The 23,320-nt window shown below is 37.8% G+C and overlaps 2 non-coding genes across 2 annotated transcripts; both read right to left on the minus strand.

Annotated features, from left to right (window-relative positions):
- Positions 1 to 4,054: 4,054 nt before the first annotated feature.
- LOC130983342 (small nucleolar RNA R71) lies at positions 4,055 to 4,158 on the minus strand. Its single transcript, XR_009087338.1, has one exon. It is a non-coding gene; the product is annotated as a small nucleolar RNA R71 (small nucleolar RNA).
- A 6,578-nt stretch (positions 4,159 to 10,736) lies between these two features.
- LOC130983947 (small nucleolar RNA R71) lies at positions 10,737 to 10,840 on the minus strand. The gene has a single exon (XR_009087914.1). It is a non-coding gene; the product is annotated as a small nucleolar RNA R71 (small nucleolar RNA).
- Positions 10,841 to 23,320: the final 12,480 nt, after the last annotated feature.

A 23,320-nucleotide genomic window follows, 5' to 3' on the forward strand; every position in this document is an offset into this window, starting at 1 on the left:
AAATCAATAAAGATAAACAAAAATTTCAATAATGATTTGATTTTCCATTTCTACCAGCAGCAATAAAATTTCAACAAAAATTTCTGGAATTAAAAAAAAGCAACAACACAAAATGAATTATTTGATTTTCCATTAATCCATTCACAATTTCACATTTAAAAATCAGAAACAGAGCATAAAAGGAAGAGAAGAACCGAATAAATGAAAGCAGTGCCGTTAACCTTCGACGGAGACACGGACAGCGACCTATGAGAAGCGAGTGGCGACACAGCGGCGAGCTGCACCAAGTTTGAGAGAAGCCAGAGAGGACGAGGACAGGGAAAAGGAGGACGTCGAGCTACAAGAGAAGGCCTAGGCTATAAGAGAGGACGTGGAGGCTCCGATAGCACAAACGGCCGCGGCACTGCGGCAGAACCGTGATGAGCGGATAATTTGTACCCTTTTTGGCATTGTTTTTAGTATGTTTTTAGTATGATCTAGTTAGTTTTTAGTATATTTTTATTAGTTTTTAGTTAAAATTCACTTTTCTGGACTTTACTATGAGTTTGTGTGTTTTTCTGTGATTTCAGGTATTTTCTGGCTGAAATTGAGGGACCTGAGCAAAAATCTGATTCAGAGACTGAAAAGGACTGCAGATGCTGTTGGATTCTGACCTCCCTGCACTCGAAGTGGATTTTATGGAGCTACAGAAGCCCAATTGGGGCGCTCTCAACGGCGTTGGAAAGTAGACATCCTGGGCTTTCCAGCAATATATGATAGTCCATACTTTGCCCAAGATTTGATGGCCCAAATCGGCGTTCAAAGTCACCCTCAGAAATCCCAGCGTTAAACGCCGGAACTGGCACCAAAATGGGAGTTAAACGCCCAAACTGGCATAAAAGCTGGCGTTTAACTCCAAGAAGAGTCTCTACACGAAATTGCTTCATTGCTCAGCCCAAGCACACACCAAGTGGGCCCGAAAGTGGATTTTTATGTCATTTACTCATCTCTGTACACCCTAGGCTACTAGTTTTCTATAAGTAGGACCTTTTACTATTGTATTAAGAGAGCTTTTGATCATGTTTTTATGATTGAACTCACTTTGGGAGGCTGGCCATTCGACCATGCCTAGACCTTGTTCTTATGTATTTTCAACGGTGGAGTTTCTACACACCATAGATTAAGGTGTGGAGCTCTGCTGTACCTCGAGTATTAATGCAATTACTATTGTTCTTCTATTCAATTCCACTTGTTCTTTGTCCAAGATATCACTTGTTCTTCAACTTGATGAATGTGATAATCCGTGACACTCATCATCATTCTCACTTATGAACAAGGTGACTGACAACCACTTTTGTTCTACGAGCAACCAAGGCTCTAGTGAATATCTCTTGGATTCCTGATACACGATGCATGGTTGATTGCCTGACAACCGAGTGCTCGCCTGACAAACGAGCCAGCCATTCCGTGAGATCAGAGTCTTCGTGGTATAGGCGAGAACTGATGGCGGCATTCAAGAGAATCCGGAAGGTCTAACCTTGTCTGTGGTATTCTGAGTAGGATTCAATGATTGAATGACTGTGACGTGCTTCAAACTCCTAGCAGGCGGGGCGTTAGTGACAGACGCAAAAGAATCACTGGATTCTATTCCGGCCTGACCGAGAACCGACAGCTGATTAGCCATATGCTGTGACAGAGCATGGGAACATTTTCACTGAGAGGATGGGAGGTAGCCACTGACAACGGTGAAACCCTACATAAGCTTGCCATGGAAAGGAGTAAGAAGGATTGGATGAAGACAGTAGGAAAGCAGAGAGACGGAAGGGAAGGCATCTTCATACGCTTATCTGAAGTTCCTACCAATGAATTACATAAGTGCCTCTATCTTTATCTTTATGCTTTATTCGTATACCACTATACCCATTTGAGTCTGCCTGACTGAGATTTACAAGGTGACCATAGCTTGCTTCATACCAACAATCTCCGTGGGATCGACTCTTACTCACGCAAGGTATTACTTGGACGACCCAGTGCACTTGCTGGTTAGTTGTGTGAAGTTGTAGTGATCACAATTTCGCGCACCAAATTTTTGGCGCCGTTGCCGGGGATTGTTTTGTGTATGGACAACTGACGGTTCATCTTGTTGCTTAGATTAGGTATTTTTCTTCAGAGTTCTTAAGAATGAATTCTAGTGTTTCATGATGATCTGTTGAAATCTGGCTGGCTGAGAAGCCATGTCTAATCTTATTGGACCGAGGTTTCAACTAATCATCACAATAGCTTGTTGATTTCTATCAATCTTGCTATTGGAGCAATGATCTGCTAAGGCTTGGCTGGCCATTGGCCATGTCTAGTATTTTGGACCGAAGCTTTCTTTGAAAGCTTGGCTGGCTGTGAAGCCATGTCTAATTCCTGGACCGGAGTCTTAGACTAGCATTGCAATGATTCCTGGAATTCAAACTAAGAATTCTGAAACTTTTATTTTCTATTTCCATATAATTTTCGAAAAAAGCACAAAAAAAAAATTTCAAAATCATAAAAACCAAAAATATTTTATGTTTCTTGTTTAAGTCTAGTGTCTAATTTTAAGTTTGGTGTCTTGCATGTATTGTTTATTTAATCTTGGTTCTATTTTCGAGTCAATAGTACAGGGAACTGAAGATTCAGAACATGCAGCAGAGGAATTACACAGAAAAAGCTGGGCATTCAAAACGCCCAGTGAAGAAGGACAGACTGGCGTTTAAACGCCAGCCAGGGTACCTGGTTGGGCGTTTAACGCCCAAAAAGGTAGCATTTTGGGCGTTAAACGCCAGAATGGATACCATTCTGGGCGTTTAACGCCAGGATGGCACAAGGGGGAGGATTTTGTTTTCAAATCAATTTTTTTTCAAGTTTTCAAAGTTTTTCAAAATCAAATCTTTTTCAAATCATATCTTTTCAATCAAATGTTTTCAAAATCAATTTCTTTCTTTTTTCAAAGATACTTGCTAACAATTAATGATTTGATTGAACATTTCAAGTATGTTGCCTTTTCTGCTGAGAAAGGTTTAATGTTTGAATCATATCTTTTCTTGTTAGGCAAGTCATAAATTTTTAAAATCAAATCTTTTTTTTAAAATTGTTTTCAAATCATATTTTTCTCAATCACATATTTTTAAAATCAATCATATCTTCTTAACCTCATCTTTTTTTCAAAATAGTTTTCAATCAAATCTTTTTGACTTCTAATTTCAAAATCTTTTTCAAAAATCACTTGATTCCTTTTCCACTGTGAGTTTTCGAAAATAATCAATCAATTTTTTAAAATGATTTTAAAAACTTTTTAATTAATTTTCGAAAATTCTCTTCCCCTCTTCCCACATCCTTCTATTTATGGAGTACCACTCCTTCTCAATGCACAATTCGAACTCTATCTGATTAAGTTCGAATTCTTCCACCTCTTTCTTCTATTTTTCTGTTCTTCTGACACCTCCAGGAATCTCTATACTGTGACATAGAGGATTCCACATTTTCTTATTCTCTTCTCTTTCATATGAGCAGGAGCAGAGACAAAGGCATTCTTGTTGAAGCTGACCCTGAACCAGAAAGGACCTTGAAGCGAAAGCTAAGAGAAACTAAGGCACAATTCTCTATAGAGGACCTAACAGAAATCTTCAAAGAAGAAGAAGACATGGCAGCCGAAAACAACAACAATGCAAACAATGCAAGGAAGGTGCTGGGTGACTTTACTGCACCTACTCCCGACTTCTATGGGAGAAGCATCTCTATCCCTGCCATTGGAGCAAACAAATTTGAGCTTAAGCCTCAATTAGTTTCTCTAATGCAACAGAATTGCAAGTTTCATGGACTTCCATTGGAAGATCCTCATCAGTTTTTAGCTGAATTCTTGCAAATCTGTGACACTGTCAAGACTAATGGGGTTGACCCTGAGGTCTACAGACTTATGCTATTCCCTTTTGCTGTAAGAGACAGAGCTAGGACATGGTTGGACTCACAACCTAAAGAAAGCCTGGACTCATGGGAAAAGCTAGTCAATGCCTTCTTGGCAAAGTTCTTTCCACCTCAAAAATTGAGTAAGCTTAGAGTGGAAGTCCAAACCTTCAGACAGAAGGATGGAGAATCCCTCTATGAAGCTTGGGAAAGATACAAACAATTGATCAGAAAATGTCCATCTAACATGCTTTCTGAATGGAGCATCATAGGTATTTTCTATGATGGTCTCTCTGAACTATCCAAGATGTCTTTGGATAGCTCTGCTGGAGGATCTCTTCATTTGAAGAAGACGCTTACAGAAGCTCAAGAGCTAATTGAAATGGTTGCAAATAACCAATTCATGTACACTTCTGAAAGGAATCCTGTGAACAATGGGACTAATCAGAAGAAAGGAGTTCTTGAGATTGATGCTCTGAATGCCATATTGGCTCAGAACAAGATATAGACTCAACAAGTCAATTTAATTTCTCAAAGTCTGTCTGGAATGCAAAATGCACCAAGCAGTACTAAGGATGCTTCATCTGAAGAAGAAGCCTATGATCCTGAGAACCCTTCAATGGAAGAGGTGAATTACCTAGGAGAATCCTATGGAAACACCTATAATTCTTCATGGAGAAATCACCCAAATTTCTCATGGAAGAATCAAGAAAGACCTCAACAAGGTTTTAACAACAATAATGGTGGAAGAAATAGGTTTAGCAATAGCAAGCCTTTTCCATCATCTTCTCAGCAACAGACAGAGAATTCTAAGCAGAACCCCTCTGACTTAGCAACTATGGTCTCTGATCTAATCAAAACCACTCAAAGTTTCATGACTGAAACAAGGTCCTCCATTAGGAATTTGGAGGCACAAGTGGGACAGCTGAGCAAGAAAATTACTGAACTCCCTCCTAGTACTCTCCCAAGCAATACAGAAGAAAATCCAAAAGGAGAGTGCAAGGCCATCAACATGGCCGAATTTGGAGAGGAAGGAGAGGAAGTGAACGCCACTGAGGAAGACCTCAGTGGGCGTGCACTGACCTCCATTGAGTTCCCCAATGAGGAACCATGGGAATCTGAGGCTCAAAATGAAACCATAGAGATTCCATTGGACTTACTTCTGCCTTTCATGAGCTCTGATGAGTATTCTTCCTCTGAAGAGGATGAGTATGTTACTGAAGAGCAAGTTGCTAAATACCTTGGAGCAATCATGAAGCTAAATGACAAGTTATTTGGAAATGAGACTTGGGAGAATGAACCTCCTTTGCTCACCAAAGAACTGGATGACTTGTCTAGGCAGAAATTACCTCAAAAGAGACAAGATCCTGGGAAGTTTTCAATACCTTGTACCATAGGCACCATGACCTTCAAGAAGGCTCTGTGTGACTTAGGGTCAAGTGTAAACCTCATGCCTCTCTCTGTAATGGAGAAGCTAGGGATCTTTGAGGTGCAAGCTGCAAAAATCTCATTAGAGATGGCAGACAACTCAAAAAAACAAGCTCATGGACTTGTAGAGGATGTTTTGGTAAAAATTGAAAACCATTACATCCCTGCTGATTTCATAGTCCTAGAGACTGGGAAGTGCATGGATGAAACCATCATCCTTGGTAGACCCTTCCTAGCCACAGCAAAGGCTGTGATTGATGTTGATAGAGGCGAACTGATCATTCAAGTGAATGAAGAATCCTTTGTGTTTAAGGCTCAAGGATATCCCTCTGTCACCATGGAGAGGAAGCATGAAGAGCTTCTCTCAAATCAGAGTCAAACAGAGCCCCCACAGTAAAACTCTAAGTTTGGTGTTGGGAGGCCACAACCAAACTCTAAGTTTGGTGTTGGGAGGTTCCCACATTGCTCTGATCATTTGTGAGGCTCCATGAGAGCCATTTGTCAAGCTACTGACATTAAAGAAGCGCTTGTTGGGAGGCAACCCAATGTTATATTTTGACTATTTTCTTTTGTTATTTTATGTTTTTTGTAGGTTGATGATCATAAGAAGACACAAAATCAATTGAAAAAGCAAAAACAGAATGAAAAACAGGAAGAAAAACAGCACACCCTGGAGGAAGAACCCACTGGCGTTTAAACGTCAGTGAGGCTAGCAGTTGGGCGTTTAACGCCCAGTCTGGCACCATTCTGGGCGTTTAACGCCAGAAATGGGCACCAGACTGGCGTTAAACGCCAGAAAAGGGCAAGAACCTGGCGTTAAACGCCAGGAATGGGCACCAGCCCGGCGTTTAACGCCAGAAATGGCTCAAAACGTGATTTTGAATGCCATTTGGTACAGGGATGACTTTTCCTTGACACCACAGGATCTGTGGACCCCACAGGATCCCCACCAACCCCACCACTCTCTCTCTCTTCTTCCCCCATTCACCAATCACCTTAATACCTCTTCCCCAAAAACCCTTCACCTATCAAATCCCATCTTCCTCTTCACCACTCACATCCATCCTTCATAAACCCCACCTACCTCACCATTCAAACTCAAACCACTTTCCCACCCAAACCCACCCTCACTTGACCGAACCTTACCCACCCCCTCTCCTATATATACCCTTCTTCACCCCTTCATTTTCACACAACTTAAACACCACTTCTCCCCCTCTTTGGCCGAACACAAAAGCCATTTCCTTCTTCCTCATTTCTTCTTCTTCTACTCTCTTCTTTCTTCTTTTGCTCGAGGACGAGCAAACCTTTTAAGTTTGGTGTGGTAAAAGCGTTGCTTTTTCGTTTTTCCATAACCATTTATGGCATCCAAGGCCGGAGAAACCTCTAGAAAGAGGAAAGGGAAGGCAAAAGCTTCTACCTCCGAGCCATGGGAGATGGAAAGATTCATCTCAAGGGTGCATCAAGACCACTTCTATGAAGTTGTTGCCTTGAAGAAGGTGATCCCTGATGAGCGGATAATTTATACACTTTTTGGCATTGTTTTTAGGTAGTTTTTAGTAAGTTCAAGCTACTTTTAGGGATGTTTTCCTTAGTTTTTATGTTAAATTCACATTTCTGGACTTTACTATGAGTTTGTGTGTTTTTCTGTGATTTCAGGTAAATTCTGACTGAAATTGAGGGATTTGAGCAAAACTCTGAAAAAGGACTGCTGATGCTGTTGGATTCTGACCTCCCTGCACTCGAAATGGATTTTCTGGAGCTACAGAACTCCAATTGGCGCGCTCTCAACGGCGTTGGAAAGTAGACATCCAGGGCTTTCCAGCAATATATAATAGTCCATGCTTTATTCGAAGAATGACGACGTAACTTGGCGTTAAACGCCAAGTTCATGCTGCTGTCTGGAGTTAAACGCCAGAAAAACGTCATGATCCGGAGTTGAACGCCCAAAACACGTCATAACTCAAAGTTCAACGCCAAGAAATGCCTTAGCTCGTGGATTGATCAAGCTCAGCCCAAGCACACACCAAGTGGGCCCCGGAAGTGAATTTATGCATCAATTACTTACTCATGTAAACCCTAGTAGCCAGTCTAGTATATATAGGACACTTATCTATTGTATTAGACATCTTTGGTCTCAGTTTTGTTTTCTTCTTCATCCTAAGAGACTATTGATCACGTTTAGGGGGGCTGGCCATTCGGCCATGCCTGAACCTCTTTCACTTATGTATTTTCAACGGTGGAGTTTCTGCACACCATAGATTAAGGGTGTGGAGCTCTGCTGTACCTCAAGTATTAATGCAATTCTATCTTCTTTTATTCAAATGCTATCTTAGTTTTATTCCAAGATATTCATTCGTACCCAAGAACATGATGAATCTAATGATTCAGATAACCCTCATTATCATTCTCACTTATGAATGCGCGTGATTGACAACCACTTCCGTTCTACATGCAACAGAGCTTGAATGTGTATCTCTTAGATTCCCCAACAGAATCTTCGTGGTATAAGCTAGATAGATGGCGGCATTTATGAGGATCCGGAAAGTCCAACCTTGTCTGTGGTGTTCCGAGTAGGATCCTGGGAATCCGGAAAGTCTCACCTTGTCTGTGGTATTCCGAGTAGGATTCCGGTAATGAATGACTGTGACGTGCTTCAAACTTGTAACCTGCTGGGCGTTAGTGACAGATGCAAAAAAGGGATTCTATTCCAGTAGGGGAGGGAACCAACCGGTGATTAGCCGTACTGTGACAGAGTGCGTGAGCATTAGTTTTCACTGCGAGGATGGGATGTAGCCATCAACCATGGGTGATGCCTCCAGACTAGTTAGCTGTGCGAGTGACAGCCGCATAGGATATTTCCCCGAGAGGATTGAAAGTAGCCACAGGTGATGGTGAACCCCTATACAAAGCTTGCCATGGAAAGGAGTAAGAAGGATTGAGTAGAAACAGAGGGAGAGCAGGCGTCCGAGAGCTCTACAGCATCTCCGTCCACTTATCTGAAATTCCCACCAATGAATCTGCATAAGTATTCTATCCCTTTTATTATTTCTTATTTTATTATTAATTTTCGAAAACCATAAACAATGTTTAATCCGCCTGACTGAGATTTACAAGGTGACCATAGCTTGCTTCATACCAACAATCTCTGTGGATTCGACCCTTACTCACGTAAGGTTATTACTTGGACGACCCAGTACACTTGCTGGTTAGTTGAACGGGATTGTGAATGAACAAGAGACACAATAGTTTTTGTGTACATACCAAAAAGCCAAATCAAAGAACAGTGATCACAATTTCGTCCACCAAGTTTTTGGCGCCGTTGCCGGGGATTGTTCGAGTATGGACAACTGACGGTTCATCTTGTTGCTCAGATTAGGTAATTTTCTTTTCAAAAATCTTTTTCAAAATTTTTCTTTTTATTTTTCGTTTTTCAAAACTTAATTTTCGAAAATAATTAATAAAAATACAAAAAAATTAGAAAATCATAAAAACCAAAAATATTTTGTGTTTCTTGTTTGAATCTTGAGTCAATTTTTAAGTTTGGTGTCAATTGCATGCTTTTAAAAATTTTTCATGCATTTTTTCGAAAATCCCATGCATTCATAGTGTTCTTCATGATCTTCAAGTTGTTCTTGATAAGTCTTCTTATTTGATCTTGATGATTTCTTGTTTTGTGTCTTTTCTTGTTTTTCATGTGCATTTTTGCATTCATATTTCCCATGCATTAAAGATTTCTAAGTTTGGTGTCTTGCATGTCTTCTTTGCATCAAAAATTTTTCAAAATTATGTTCTTGATGTTCATCATGATCTTCAAAGTGTTCTTGGTGTTCATCTTGACATTCATAGCATTCTTGCATGCATTCATTGTTTTGATCTAAAAATTTCATGCATTGAATATTTTTGTTGTTTTTCTCTTTCATAATTAAAAATTCAAAAATCAAAAAAATATCTTTTCCTTATTTCCCTCCAAAATTTCGAAATTTTGGGTTGACTTGGTCAAAAATTTTCAAAATTAGTTATTTCTTACTAGTCAAGTCAAAATTTCAATTTTAAAAATCTTATCTTTTCAAAATCTTTTTCAAAATCATATCTTTTTCAATTTTTTTTATTATTTTCGAAAATTTCAAAAAATATTTTTCAAATTATTTTCAAAATCTTTTTCTTATCTTTATATGTAATTTTCGAAAATTAGCTAACAATTAATGTGATTGGTTCAAAAATTTGAAGTTTGTTACTTTCTTGTTAAGAAAGGTTCAATCTTTAAGTTCTAGAATCTTATCTTGTAGTTTCTTGTTAGTTAAGTTATTTTAAAAACTAAATCTTTTTCAAAATATCTTTTTCTTAAAACTTTTATCTTATCTCTTTATCTTATTCTTTTTAAAATTTTATATTTTTCAAAATTTGATTTTAAAATATCTTATCTAACTTACTATCTTCTTATCTTTTTCAATTTTGATTTCAAATCTTTTTCAATCAACTAACTAACTTGTTGTTTGTTTCTTATCTTTTTCAAAACTACCTAACTACTTTTCCCTCCTCTATTTTCGAAAATATCTCTTCCCTTTTTCAAAAATTCTTTTTAATTAATTAATTGTTTCATGTTTAAATTTTAATTATAATTTATTTCTAATTTTCGAAAATCACTAACTCCTTTTTAAAAATTATTTTCGAATTTTCTCTTCTCCTTTCTTCTTCTATTTAATTATTTAATTACTAACACTTCTCTTCACCTCTCTTCATCCATAAATCCGAATCCTTCCTTCTTCTTTCTTATACCCCTTTCTTTTTCTACTAACATAAAGGAATCTCTATACTGTGACATAGAGGATCCCTTTTTCTTTTCTTGTTTTCTTCTCTTTCATATGAGCAGGAACAAGGATAAAGGCACTCTTGTTGAAATTGATCCAGAACCTGAAAGGACTCTGAAGAGAAAATTAAGAGAAGCTAAATTACAACAATCCAGAAACAACCTTTCAGAAATTTTCGAACAAGAGAAGGAGATGGCCGAAAATAATAATAATGATGCAAGGAGGATGCTTGGTGACTTCACAAAACCAACGTCCAAGTTTGTTGGAAGAAGCATCTCCATTCCTGCCATTGGAGCCAATAACTTTGAGCTTAAGCCTCAACTAGTTGCTTTAATGCAACAAAACTGCAAGTTCTATGGACTTCCATCTGAAGATCCTTATCAGTTTTTAACTGAGTTCTTGCAGATCTGTGAGACTGTAAAAACGAATGGGGTTGATCCTGAAGTTTACAGACTCATGCTTTTCCCTTTTGCTGTAAGAGACAGAGCTAGAGTATGGTTGGATTCACAACCCAAGGATAGCCTGGACTCATGGGATAAGCTTGTCACTGCATTCTTAGATAAGTTCTTTCCTCCTCAAAAGCTGAGCAAGCTGAGAATGGATGTTCAAACCTTCAAACAAAAAGATGGTGAATCCCTCTATGAAGCTTGGGAAAGATACAAGCAGCTGACCAAAAGATGTCCATCTGACATGTTTTCAGAATGGACCATATTAGATATATTCTATTATGGCCTCTCTGAATTTTCGAAAATGTCATTGGACCATTCTGCAGGTGGATCTATCCACCTGAAAAAAACGCCTGGAGAGGCTCAAGAACTCATTGACATGGTTGCAAACAACCAGTTCATGTATACTTCTGAGAGGAATTCCGTGAACAATGGGGTACCTCAGAAGAAAGGAGTTCTTGAAATTGATGCTCTGAATGCCATATTGGCTCAGAACAAAGTGTTGACTCAACAGGTCAACATGATCTCTCAAAACCTGAATGGATTGCAACATGCATCCAACAGTGCTAGAGAGGCAGCTTCTGAAGAAGCTTATGATCCTGAGAACCCTGCCATGGCAGAGGTTAATTACTTAGGTGAACCTTATGGAAACACCTATAACTCATCATGGAGAAATCATCCAAATTTCTCCTGGAAGGATCAACAAAAACCTCAACAAGGTTTTAACAATGGTGGACGCAACAGGCTGAATAATAGTAAGCCATATCCATCATCTTCTCAGCAACAGACAGAGAATTCTGAACAAAACAATTCTAATTTAGCCAATATAGTCTTTGATCTGTCAAAGGCCACTTTCAGTTTCATGAATGAAACAAGATCCTCCATTAGAAATCTGGAGGCACAAGTGGGCCAGCTGAGTAAGAAAATTATTGAAACTCCTCCCAGTGTTCTCCCAAGCAATACAGAAGAGAATCCGAAAGGAGAATGCAAGGCCATTGATTTAATCAAAGTGGCCGAATGCACAAGGGAGGAGGAGGACGAAAATCCTAGTGAGGAAGACCTCCTGGGACGTCCCTCAAGCAAGAAGGAGTTTCCTATTAAGGATCCTGAGGAATCTGAGGCTCATCTAGAGACCATAGAGATTCCTTTAAATCTCCTTCTGCCATTCATGAGCTCTGAAGAATATTCATCCTCTGAAGAGAATGAAGATGTGAATGGAGAGCAAGTTGCTCAATACTTAGGAGCTATCATGAAGCTGAATGCCAAGCTGTTTGGCAATGAGACTTGGGAAAGTGAACCTCCCTTGCTCATTAGTGAACTAGATACTTGGATTCAGAGAACTCTACCTCAAAAGAAACAAGATCCTGGCAAGTTCTTAATACCCTGCACCATTGGCACCATGAGCTTTGAAAAAGCTCTATGTGATCTTGGGTCAGGGGTAAATCTTATGCCACTCTCTGTGATGGAGAAGCTGGGAATCATTGAGGTACAACCTGCCTTGTTCTCATTACAATTGGCAGATAAGTCCATAAGACAAGCTTATGGAATAGTAGAGGACGTGCTAGTAAGGGTTGAAGGCCTTTACATCCCTACTAATTTCATAATCCTAGACACTAGGAAGGAAGATGATGAATGCATCATCCTAGGAAGACCTTTCCTAGCCACAGCAGGAGCTGTGATAGATGTCAACAGAGGTGAGTTAGTCCTTCAATTGAATGGGGACTACCTTGTGTTTCAGGCACATGGCCATCCCTCTGTGACAAAAGAGAGTAAGCATGAAGAGCTTCTCTCAGTTCAGAGTCAAGAAGAGCCCACACAGTCAAACTCTAAGTTTGGTGTTGTGAGGCCACAACCAAACTCTAAGTTTGGTGTTCAAACCCCATATCCAAACTCTAAGTTTGGTGTTGGGACTACACACTAAATTGACCTGATCACCATGTGGCTCCATGAGAGTCACTGTCAAGCCATTGACATTAAAGAAGCGCTTGTTGGGAGGCAACCCAATTTTATTTATCTAATTTTATTTTATTTTTGTTTCTTTGTTATTTTTGTGTTTTATTAGGTACATGATCATGAGGAGTCACGAAAAAATCAAAGAAATTAAAAACAGAGTCAAAAACAGAAGAAAAAAATTTTTCACCCTGGAGGACGCACGGGCTGGCGTTCAACGCCCAGAAGGTGCATCTGGCCGGCGTTCAACGCCAGAACAGAGCACCATTCTGGCGCTGAACGCCAGAAACAAGCTACTTCCTGGCGCTGAACGCCAGGATGATGCACAGAAAGGACAAACTGGCGCTGAACGCCAGGAACAAGCATGAAACTGGCGTTCAACGCCAGAAACATGCATTACATGGGCGTTGAACGCCCAGAACATGCACCAATGGGCGTTTGAACGCCAGAATGATGCATGAAGGCATTTTACATGCCTATTTGGTACAGGGATGGAATTCCTTGACACCTCAGGATCTGTGAACCTCACAGGATCCCCACCTACCTCGCCCTCTCTCTCTCCATTCATGGTCATCCCTTGTATTTTTCATTCACCACTCACTCTTTCCCATAAACCCCACTCACCTTCAAGATTCAAAATTCTCTTCCCCACCCAATCCCACCCATATAGCCAAATACACACATCCCTCCATCTCCTCCATCTCTTTTCTTCTTCTTCTTCTTTTCTTTCTTCTCTTGCTCGAGGGCGAGCAATATTTTAAGTTTGGTGTGGTAAAAGCATAGCTTTTTTGCTTTTCCATTACCACTAATGGCACCTAAGGCCAGAGAAACCTCAAAAGGGAAGACAAAAGCTTCCACCTCTGAGTCATGGGAGATGGAAAGACTCATATAAGCTGGAATAGCTCAGTTGGTTAGAACATGTGGCTGCAAATCAAGAGATCCCTGAGATACCTCAGGGGATAAGTTGTCCTCCACACAAATATTGGAAGCAACTAAGGGGAAGAACACCAAAATTACTAGGAATCATTCAACAGAAGCAAGGAAGAGACATAGAGGAGCTCAAAGAGCACCATTGGACCTTCAAGAAGGCGCCACCCTCACTCAGGTGGATTTATTCCTTGTTCTTTATTTCTTTCTGTTTTCGGTTTTTAATATTGTGTTTATCTATGTTTTGTGTCTTTATTTCATGATCATGTAACCATGCCTTAAAGCTATGAATAAATTTCATTAATCCTTCACCTCTCTTAAAAGAAAAATGTTTTAATTCAAAAGAACAAGAAGTACATGAATTTCGAATTTATCCTTGAATTTAGTTTAATTATATTGATGTGGTGACAATACTTTTTGTTTTCTGAATGAATGATTGAACAGTACATATGTCTTTTGATAGTGTTGTTTATGAGTGTTAAAATTGTTGGTTCTTGAAAGAATGATGAACAAAGAGAAATGTTATTGATGATCTGAAAAAAATCATGAAATTGATTCTTGAAGCAAGAAAAAGCAGTGAAAAAGAAGAAGCATTCGAAAAAAAAATGGAGCTAAAAAGAGTATATAGAAAAAGAAGGAGCAGTAGAAAAAGCCAATAGCCCTTAAAACCAAAAGGCAAGGGTAAAAAGGATCCAAGGCTTTGAGCATCAATGGATAGGAGGGCCTAAGGAAATTAAATCCAGGCCTAAGCGGCTAAATCAAGCTGTCCCTAACCATGTGCTTGTGTCATGAAGGTCCAAGTAAAAAGCTTGAGACTAAGTGGTTAAAGTCGTGATCCAAGGCAAAAGAGTGTGCTTAAGAGCTCTGGACACCACTAACTGGGGACTTTAGCAAAGCTAAGTCACAATCTGAAAAGGTTCACCCAGTCATGTGTCTGTGGCATTTATGTATCCGGTGGTAATACTGGAAAACAAAGTGCTTAGGGCCACAGCCAAGACTCAAAAGTAGCTGTGTTCAAGAATCAACATGCTTAACTAGGAAAGTCAATAACACTATCCAAAATTCTAAGTTCCTAGAGATGCCAATCACTCTGAACTTCAAAGGAAAAAGTGAGATGCCAAAACTGTTCAGAAGCAAAAAGCTACAAGTCCCGCTCATTTAATTATAATTAATATTCATTGATATTTCTGAATTTATAGTATATTCTCTTCTTTTTATCTTATTTGATTTTCAGTTGCTTGGGGACAAGCAACAATTTAAGTTTGGTGTTGTGATGAGCGGATAATTTATACGCTTTTTGGCATTGTTTTTAGGTAGTTTTTAGTAAGTTCAAGCTACTTTTAGGGATGTTTTCCTTAGTTTTTATGTTAAATTCACATTTCTGGACTTTACTATGAGTTTGTGTGTTTTTCTGTGATTTCAGGTAAATTCTAACTGAAATTGAGGGATTTGAGCAAAACTCTGAAAAAGGACTGCTGATGCTGTTGGATTCTGACCTCCCTGCACTCGAAATGGATTTTCTGGAGCTACAGAACTCCAATTGGCGCGCTCTCAACGGCGTTGGAAAGTAGACATCCAGGGCTTTCCAGCAATATATAATAGTCCATGCTTTATTCGAAGAATGACGACGTAACTTGGCGTTAAACGCCAAGTTCATGCTGCTGTCTGGAGTTAAACGCCAGAAAAACGTCATGATCCGGAGTTGAACGCCCAAAACACGTCATAACTCAAAGTTCAACGCCAAGAAATGCCTTAGCTCGTGGATTGATCAAGCTCAGCCCAAGCACACACCAAGTGGGCCCCGGAAGTGAATTTATGCATCAATTACTTACTCATGTAAACCCTAGTAGCCAGTCTAGTATATATAGGACACTTATCTATTGTATTAGACATCTTTGGTCTCAGTTTTGTTTTATTCTTCATCCTAGGAGATCATTGATCACGTTTTAGGGGGCTGGCCATTCGGCCATGCCTGAACCCTTTGCTTATGTATTTTCAACGGTGGAGTTTCTGCACACCATAGATTAAGGGTGTGGAGCTCTGCTGTACCTCAAGTATCAATGCAATTCTATCTTCTTTTATTCGGTCTCTATCTTATTCTTATTCCAAGATATTCATTCGCACCCAAGAACATGATGAATGTGATGAGTTAGATAACCCTCATTATTATTCTCACTTATGAACGCGCGTGATTGACAACCACTTTCGTTCTACATGCAACCGAGCTTGAATGTGTATCTCTTAGATTCCCCAACAGAATCTTCATGGTATAAGCTAGATGGATGGCGGCATTTATGAGGATCCGGAAAGTCCAACCTTGTCTGTGGTGTTCCGAGTAGGATCCTGGGAATCCGGAAAGTCTCACCTTGTCTGTGGTATTCCGAGTAGGATTCCGGTAATGAATGACTGTGACGTGCTTCAAACTTGTAACCTGCTGGGCGTTAGTGACAGACGCAAAAGAATCAATGGATTCTATTCCAGTAGGAGCGGAAACCAACCGGTGATTGGCCGTACTGTGACAGAGTGCGTGAGCATTAGCTTTCACTGCGAGGATCGGATGTAGCCATCAACCATGGGTGATGCCTCCAAACTGGTTAGCTGTGCGAGTGACAGCCGCATAGGATATTTCCCCGAGAGGATGAAAGTAGCCACAGCTGATGGTGAACCCCTATACAAAGCTTGCCATAGAAAGGAGTAAGAGGAATTGAGTAGAAGCAGTGGGAAGGCAGACATCCGTGAGTCATACAGCACCTCCATACACTTATCTGAAATTCTCACCAATGAATCTACATAAGTATTTCTATCCTTTTTATTATTTATTTTCTATTTTATTATTCCTATCCTCGAACCCATAAATAATGTTTAATTCGCCTGACTGAGATCTACAAGGTGACCATAGCTTGCTTCATACCAACAATCTCTGTGGATTCGACCCTTACTCACGTAAGGTTATTACTTGGACGACCCAGTACACTTGCTGGTTAGTTGAATGGAGTTGTGAAAATAAACAGTGCCCTAAGAGTAAATACATACTAAAGCTCAAAAGATAGTAATCACAATTTCGTCCACCAATCCCCGAGGTCCCTTTTTCACTCAAAAAGAGTGAATATCCGGAGATCCGACATGAGATCCGAAGAAGAGGTTGGGAAGTTCTTACCAACCCCATTCAACAAGTCGGAATCTTAATGGTTCAAGAGTTCTATGCCAATGCATGGATCACCAAGAACCATGATCAAAGTGTGAACCCGGACCCAAAGAATTATCTTACTATAGTTCGGGGGAAATACTTGGATTTTAGTCCGGAAAGTGTAAGGTTGGCATTCAATTTGCCCATGATGCAAGGAGATGAACATCCTTACACTAGAAGGGTCAACTTTGATCAAAGGTTGGACCAAGTCCTCACAGTCATATGTGAAGAGGGCGCCCAATGGAAGAGAGATTCAAGAGGGAAGCCGGTTCAATTAAGAAGGCATGACCTCAAACCCGTGGCTAGAGGATGGTTGGAGTTTATCCAACGCTCAATCATTCCCACTAGCAACCGGTCCGAAGTTACTCTAGACCGGGCCATCATGATTCATAGCATCATGATTGGAGAAGAAGTGGAAGTTCATGAGGTTATAGCCCAAGAACTCTATAAGTTGGAGTTGACATAGAGGGAGACACCCCCATTGATGAGGATAAGCCCATCACTAAGAAAAGGATGGAGCACACAAGAGACCCCACTCATCATGAGTCCCTGAGATGCCCCAAGGGATGCACTTTCCTCCACAAAACTATTGGGAGCAACTGAACACCTCCCTAGGAGAACTAAGTTCCAACATGGGACAACTAAGGGTGAAGCACCAAGAACACTCCATCATCCTCCATGAAATTAGAGAAGATCAAAGGATCATGAGAGAGGAGCAACAAAGACAAGGAAGAGACATTGAGGAGCTCAAGCACTCCATAGGATCTTCAAGAGGAAGAAAGAGCCGCCATCACTAAGGTGGACCCGTTCTTTAATCTCCTTGTTCTTTATTTTCTGTTTTTTCGAATTTTAGTGCTTATGTTTATCTATGTTTGTGTCTTGTGATCATTAGTGTCTTAATGTCTATGCCTTAAAGTTATGAATTTCCTATGAATCCATCACCTTTCTTAAAAAAAAAAATGTTCTTAATTGAAAAAGAAAAAGAATTGCATGAATTTTGAATTTTATAACAGTTTAATTATTTTGATGTGGTGGCAATATTTTTGTCTTCTGAATGTATGCTTGAACAGTGCAATATGTCTTTTGAATTTGTGGTTCATGAATGTTGGCTCTTGAAATAATGATGAAAAAGGAGACATGTTACTGAGGATCTGAAAAATCATAAAAATGATTCTTGAAGCAAGAAAAAGCAGTGAATACAAAAAAAAAGGGAGGCGAAAAAAAAAACAAAAAAGAAAGAGAAAAAGAAAGAAAAAGAAAGAATAAAGTTGTGATCCAAGGCAAAAAGAGTGTGCTTAAGAACCCTGGACACCTCTAATTGGGGACTCTAGCAAAGCTGAGTCACAATCTGAAAAGGTTCACCCAATTATGTGTCTGTGGCATGTATGTATCCGGTGGTAATACTGGAAGACAGAGTGCTTTGGGCCACGGCCAAGACTCATAAAGTAGCTGTGTTCAAGAATCATCATACTTAACTAGGAGAATCAATAACACTATCTGGATTCTGAGTTCCTAAAGAAGCCAATCATTCTGAGTTGCAAAGGATAGAGTGAGATGCCAAAACTGTTCAGAGGCAAAAAGCTAAAAGCCCCGCTCATCTAATTAATACTGATCTTCATAGATGTTTTTGGAGTTCATTGCATATTCTCTTCTTTTTATCTTATTTGATCTTCAGTTGCTTGAGGACAAGCAACAATTTAAGTTTGGTGTTGTGATGAGCAGATAATTTGTACCCTTTTTGGCATTGTTTTTAGTATGTTTTTAGTATGATCTAGTTAGTTTTTAGTATATTTTTATTAGTTTTTAGTTAAAATTCACTTTTCTGGACTTTACTATGAGTTTGTGTGTTTTTCTGTGATTTCAGGTATTTTCTGGCTGAAATTGAGGGACCTGAGCAAAAATCTGATTCAGAGACTGAAAAGGACTGCAGATGCTGTTGGATTCTGACCTCCCTGCACTCGAAGTGGATTTTCTGGAGCTACAGAAGCCCAATTGGCGCGCTCTCAACGGCGTTGGAAAGTAGACATCCTGGGCTTTCCAGCAATATATGATAGTCCATACTTTGCCTAATATTTGATGGCCCAAACCGGCGTTCAAAGTCACCCTCAGAAATCCCAGCGTTAAACGCCGGAACTGGCACCAAAATGGGAGTTAAACGCCCAAACTGGCATAAAAGCTGGCGTTTAACTCCAAGAAGAGTCTCTACACGAAATTGCTTCATTGCTCAGCCCAAGCACACACCAAGTGGGCCCGGAAGTGGATTTTTATGTCATTTACTCATCTCTGTACACCCTAGGCTACTAGTTTTCTATAAGTAGGACCTTTTACTATTGTATTAAGAGAGCTTTTCATCATGTTTTTATGATTGAACTCACTTTGGGAGGCTGGCCATTCGGCCATGCCTAGACCTTGTTCTTATGTATTTTCAACGGTGGAGTTTCTACACACCATAGATTAAGGTGTGGAGCTCTGCTGTACCTCGAGTATTAATGCAATTACTATTGTTCTTCTATTCAATTCCGCTTGTTATTTGTCCAAGATATCACTTGTTCTTCAACTTGATGAATGTGATGATCCGTGACACTCATCATCATTCTCACTTATGAACAAGGTGACTGACAACCACTTTTGTTCTACGAGCAACCAAGGCTCTAGTGAATATCTCTTGGATTCCTGATACACGATGCATGGTTGATCGCCTGACAACCGAGTGCTCGCCTGACAAACGAGCCAGCCATTCCGTGAGATCAGAGTCTTCGTGGTATAGGCGAGAACTGATGGCGGCATTCAAGAGAATTCGGAAGGTCTAACCTTGTCTGTGGTATTCTGAGTAGGATTCAATGATTGAATGACTGTGACGTGCTTCAAACTCCTAGCAGGCGGGGCGTTAGTGACAGACGCAAAAGAATCACTGGATTCTATTCCGGCCTGACCGAGAACCGACAGCTGATTAGCCATATGCTGTGACAGAGCATGGGAACATTTTTACTGAGAGGATGGGAGGTAGCCACTGACAACGGTGAAACCCTACATAAGCTTGCCATGGAAAGGAGTAAGAAGGATTGGATGAAGACAGTAGGAAAGCAGAGAGACGGAAGGGAAGGCATCTTCATACGCTTATCTGAAGTTCCTACCAATGAATTACATAAGTGCCTCTATCTTTATCTTTATGCTTTATTCGTATACCACTATACCCATTTGAGTCTGCCTGACTGAGATTTACAAGGTGACCATAGCTTGCTTCATACCAACAATCTCCGTGGGATCGACCCTTACTCACGTAAGGTATTACTTGGACGACCCAGTGCACTTGCTGGTTAGTTGTGTGAAGTTGTAGTGATCACAATTTCACGCACCAAACCGCTACAGGGAAAACTTAGGATTTTGGTTGGGTGAGTTTGAACTTGGCTTCAGAGTTCAAAGGGACAGTGATTTACGTTTGCGGGATCCTTCTCTCCCTTCGTGAGCTCTCACCGGTGACAGCCTCATCGTGGCTCCACGATGGCGATGATGGCGAGCCTGCAGCAGGCGCGACGACAGTTCTCTCTCCCTCGGCGATCTCTGGCCTGACCCACGGCTCTTCTCTCCATGCATCTTCTCCCGGCGAAATCGACGGCAATGGCGAGGCTTGTGATGGCGGCATCTGTCCCCTTTTCCGTCGGCGGCATCCCCCCTTCTCCTCTCTTCCTTCTCCTAGCACAGCTATTCCTCGAAGCCCTCTCCCTTTCCTCTGTTTTCTATGTTGTGTTTGTATGTGTGTTAGGTTAAAGGGGAAAGGGGGGAAAGGGTTAGGTATGTAGTTGAAAATTAAAAATTTTTATTTGGGAATTTATGGTTAGATTTTTATAAAAAAAAATGAATAAAATAGATATCTTAATAAAATTGAATGATAGAATAATAATTTTAAGATTAAATGTATTTTATTAAAAATATTTAAGAATATAATTTATTACTATATTGTTCGGTTCTAATAATTATTTTTAATTTAAATTATAAAATAAATATATTAATTATATTTTATAAAGTATAATTTAAATCCAAAACATTAATTATTTAATTTAAATTATTTAACTCTTCATTATTTTTTATTATCAAAAATTTAATTTTAAATTAAATAAAATTCACAAAAATATTAGTTAATTTAATTTTAAATATTCATAAAATTAATTTAATTATTTTATATTAATTTATAAAAATAAAGAATTTAAATTAATAAAATAAACTATAATTTATTCATAATAAAAATTACTTAAATTAAATTATATAATTCTTTTATTATTGAATTTTAATTTCTATCTTGTATAATATTAAATTATAATAAAATTACATTAGGAAAAATGGCGAGGATATGGGTTAGAGTTTTGAGAGTGTGTATAAAATAGGTTATTTTTTTATTAGTGAGGGTTAGAATTACGCTTTTTACTTTTTATATTTGTTTTTATTTTTAAATTTTAACTACTTTTATTTATGTTTAATAATTAATTTTTTTAATTTAAAAAATTACTTTTTAGTCAACATTTAAGACTTGATTATTAGTAAAAATTATATATTAATTTTATAAAAAATATAAAATAATATATACTATTTAAAAATTAATCATTTAATCTTTAAATTTTACAAAAAATAATTAATTAATACAAATAATATTTTAAAAAATTAAATTTTTGAACCAAAATAAAATTATCTTAAAGATTTTAATATTTTAAAATAATTTTTTTAGTTACAAAATTTCTTGTATTTTGTGACAAACAAATAACTTGTTACAAATAATATTGAATTTTGTGACAAATTAATTTTTTGTTACAAAATAATTAGAGTTTTTGAAACAAATGGATATTTTGTTACAAAATATTTTGAACTTTTGCAACAACTTCATATTTTATTACAAAATATTATAAAATTTTAAAACAAAATACTAATTCGTTACAAAAGACAATATAATTTGTAACAAAAAAATTAAGTCGTTACAAAATAACAAAATATTTTGTAACAAATTATATTGTTGTTACAAAATATTATTATTATGTAACAATTACTAATTTTTGTTACAAAAAAATAAATTTTTGTAACAATTTTAAATTTGTTACAAAGTTTTTGTTACAAATGTTTCATTTTCTTGTAGTGACTTTTTCTAGATTCGTTTTACATAAAAAAGTTCACAAGTTAAATAAGCTATATATGTTAACTCATGTGAACAAATTTACCAATAAAATTTTTTCTTTTACTTTATTGTCACTTAAATTTACATTCAAATATAAATATAAAATAAGAAAATAAAGTTCTAACGAGCATAAATTAAAGTTACTCCTCTTTGAAATTATGCCTTACTATACCAAAATCAAGAAACTCTAAAAGTAGATAAACATGTAAAACTACGACCCAAATCATTAAATTAAGGGAATCAACCTAAATCTTATAATAAAAGATCGAAATTTCTCTTCAACATCGTATTGATCTGGCAAAAAATACTCTGTCAAGAATCTCTGGGCTTCATGTTTTACAGGATCTAATATTTTATCTCCATATTATGGCTTTTTGTTCAGATTAAAGCACCTTTTCTTAACATGTATATCATCTTCTCTTTGTTGGTCTTCTAAGGTTTCATTGTCTTCTTTCGAAACCTTATTGAGATCAAACTGTCTAAATTGTCTTCTGAATCAGACTCTTCCCTATCTAGACTGTCAGGAACTATTTCTCCAGAATATTCAGGTAATACTAAAAATATCAACATGCATACAACAAAATAAGTATACCCAGAAGAAACTGAGAACTCCTATGTTATTAGATACTAACTTATAAAAAAATAGACGACAATATGCTAAGACAATTTTAAAACTAAACGTAAATTATCGACAATTACCATCTCCTTTGTTGGTAGTTTGGGCAAATTTCTTAGACAGAAGCTCTGTAGCGAATGTTGTGCTTGCAGAAGATGATGAAAAGTCTTCAGTTTTTATTTAATTTGTCCTGTTTCACCGTCATGTTATGTTGTTTTAAAAATGTAACACTATTGGAATTGATATTGAATATTAGATATCAAGATTATCAAAACTGCAACATTAAGAACAACAACAACTGAACCAACATTAAAAATTTAACGTAAACTAACTTATGACAAAATAAATCGTTGAAAGAAACAAAAAATCTGCTTTTACTCATGAAAATTCACAATACAATAAATACTTAACTGTAAATCGAAAATACACCAAGTTTTTTGTAACCAAAGAAAACAACGTACAACGTTCAGTTTATTTAACTTAGTTCGTGAGACAAAGATTCTTTTTAAATTACGTTAAAATTCTTCATATAAGAATTACGCAACATTGTCGATATTCTCTGAAACATTTTCTGTGGGGTCTTCTATATCATCCTTCCTTGTCAACTGTAAATCTCCAATGTCACCTTCCGCTGACATGTTCAACCCTAATTGTGGAGAAAAACCAATAGACCAATAGCAATATTTCCAAAATAATAAATGAAACTTTTTTATACATAAATACATACATCTTTCAAAATTAACATATTATTAGAACCATTCTATTCATATTTGAAATTATAGTAATTAAATTCAAAACATAATATTTCTATTTTTATTTTGATAAAAACTATAATTTTAAATCAATAAATATTATTTTACAATCAGCTACTACTGACGTTGAGAT

Source organism: Arachis stenosperma, chromosome 5 (genome assembly GCF_014773155.1).
Source record: "Arachis stenosperma cultivar V10309 chromosome 5, arast.V10309.gnm1.PFL2, whole genome shotgun sequence".
Taxonomy (NCBI): Eukaryota; Viridiplantae; Streptophyta; class Magnoliopsida; order Fabales; family Fabaceae; genus Arachis; species Arachis stenosperma.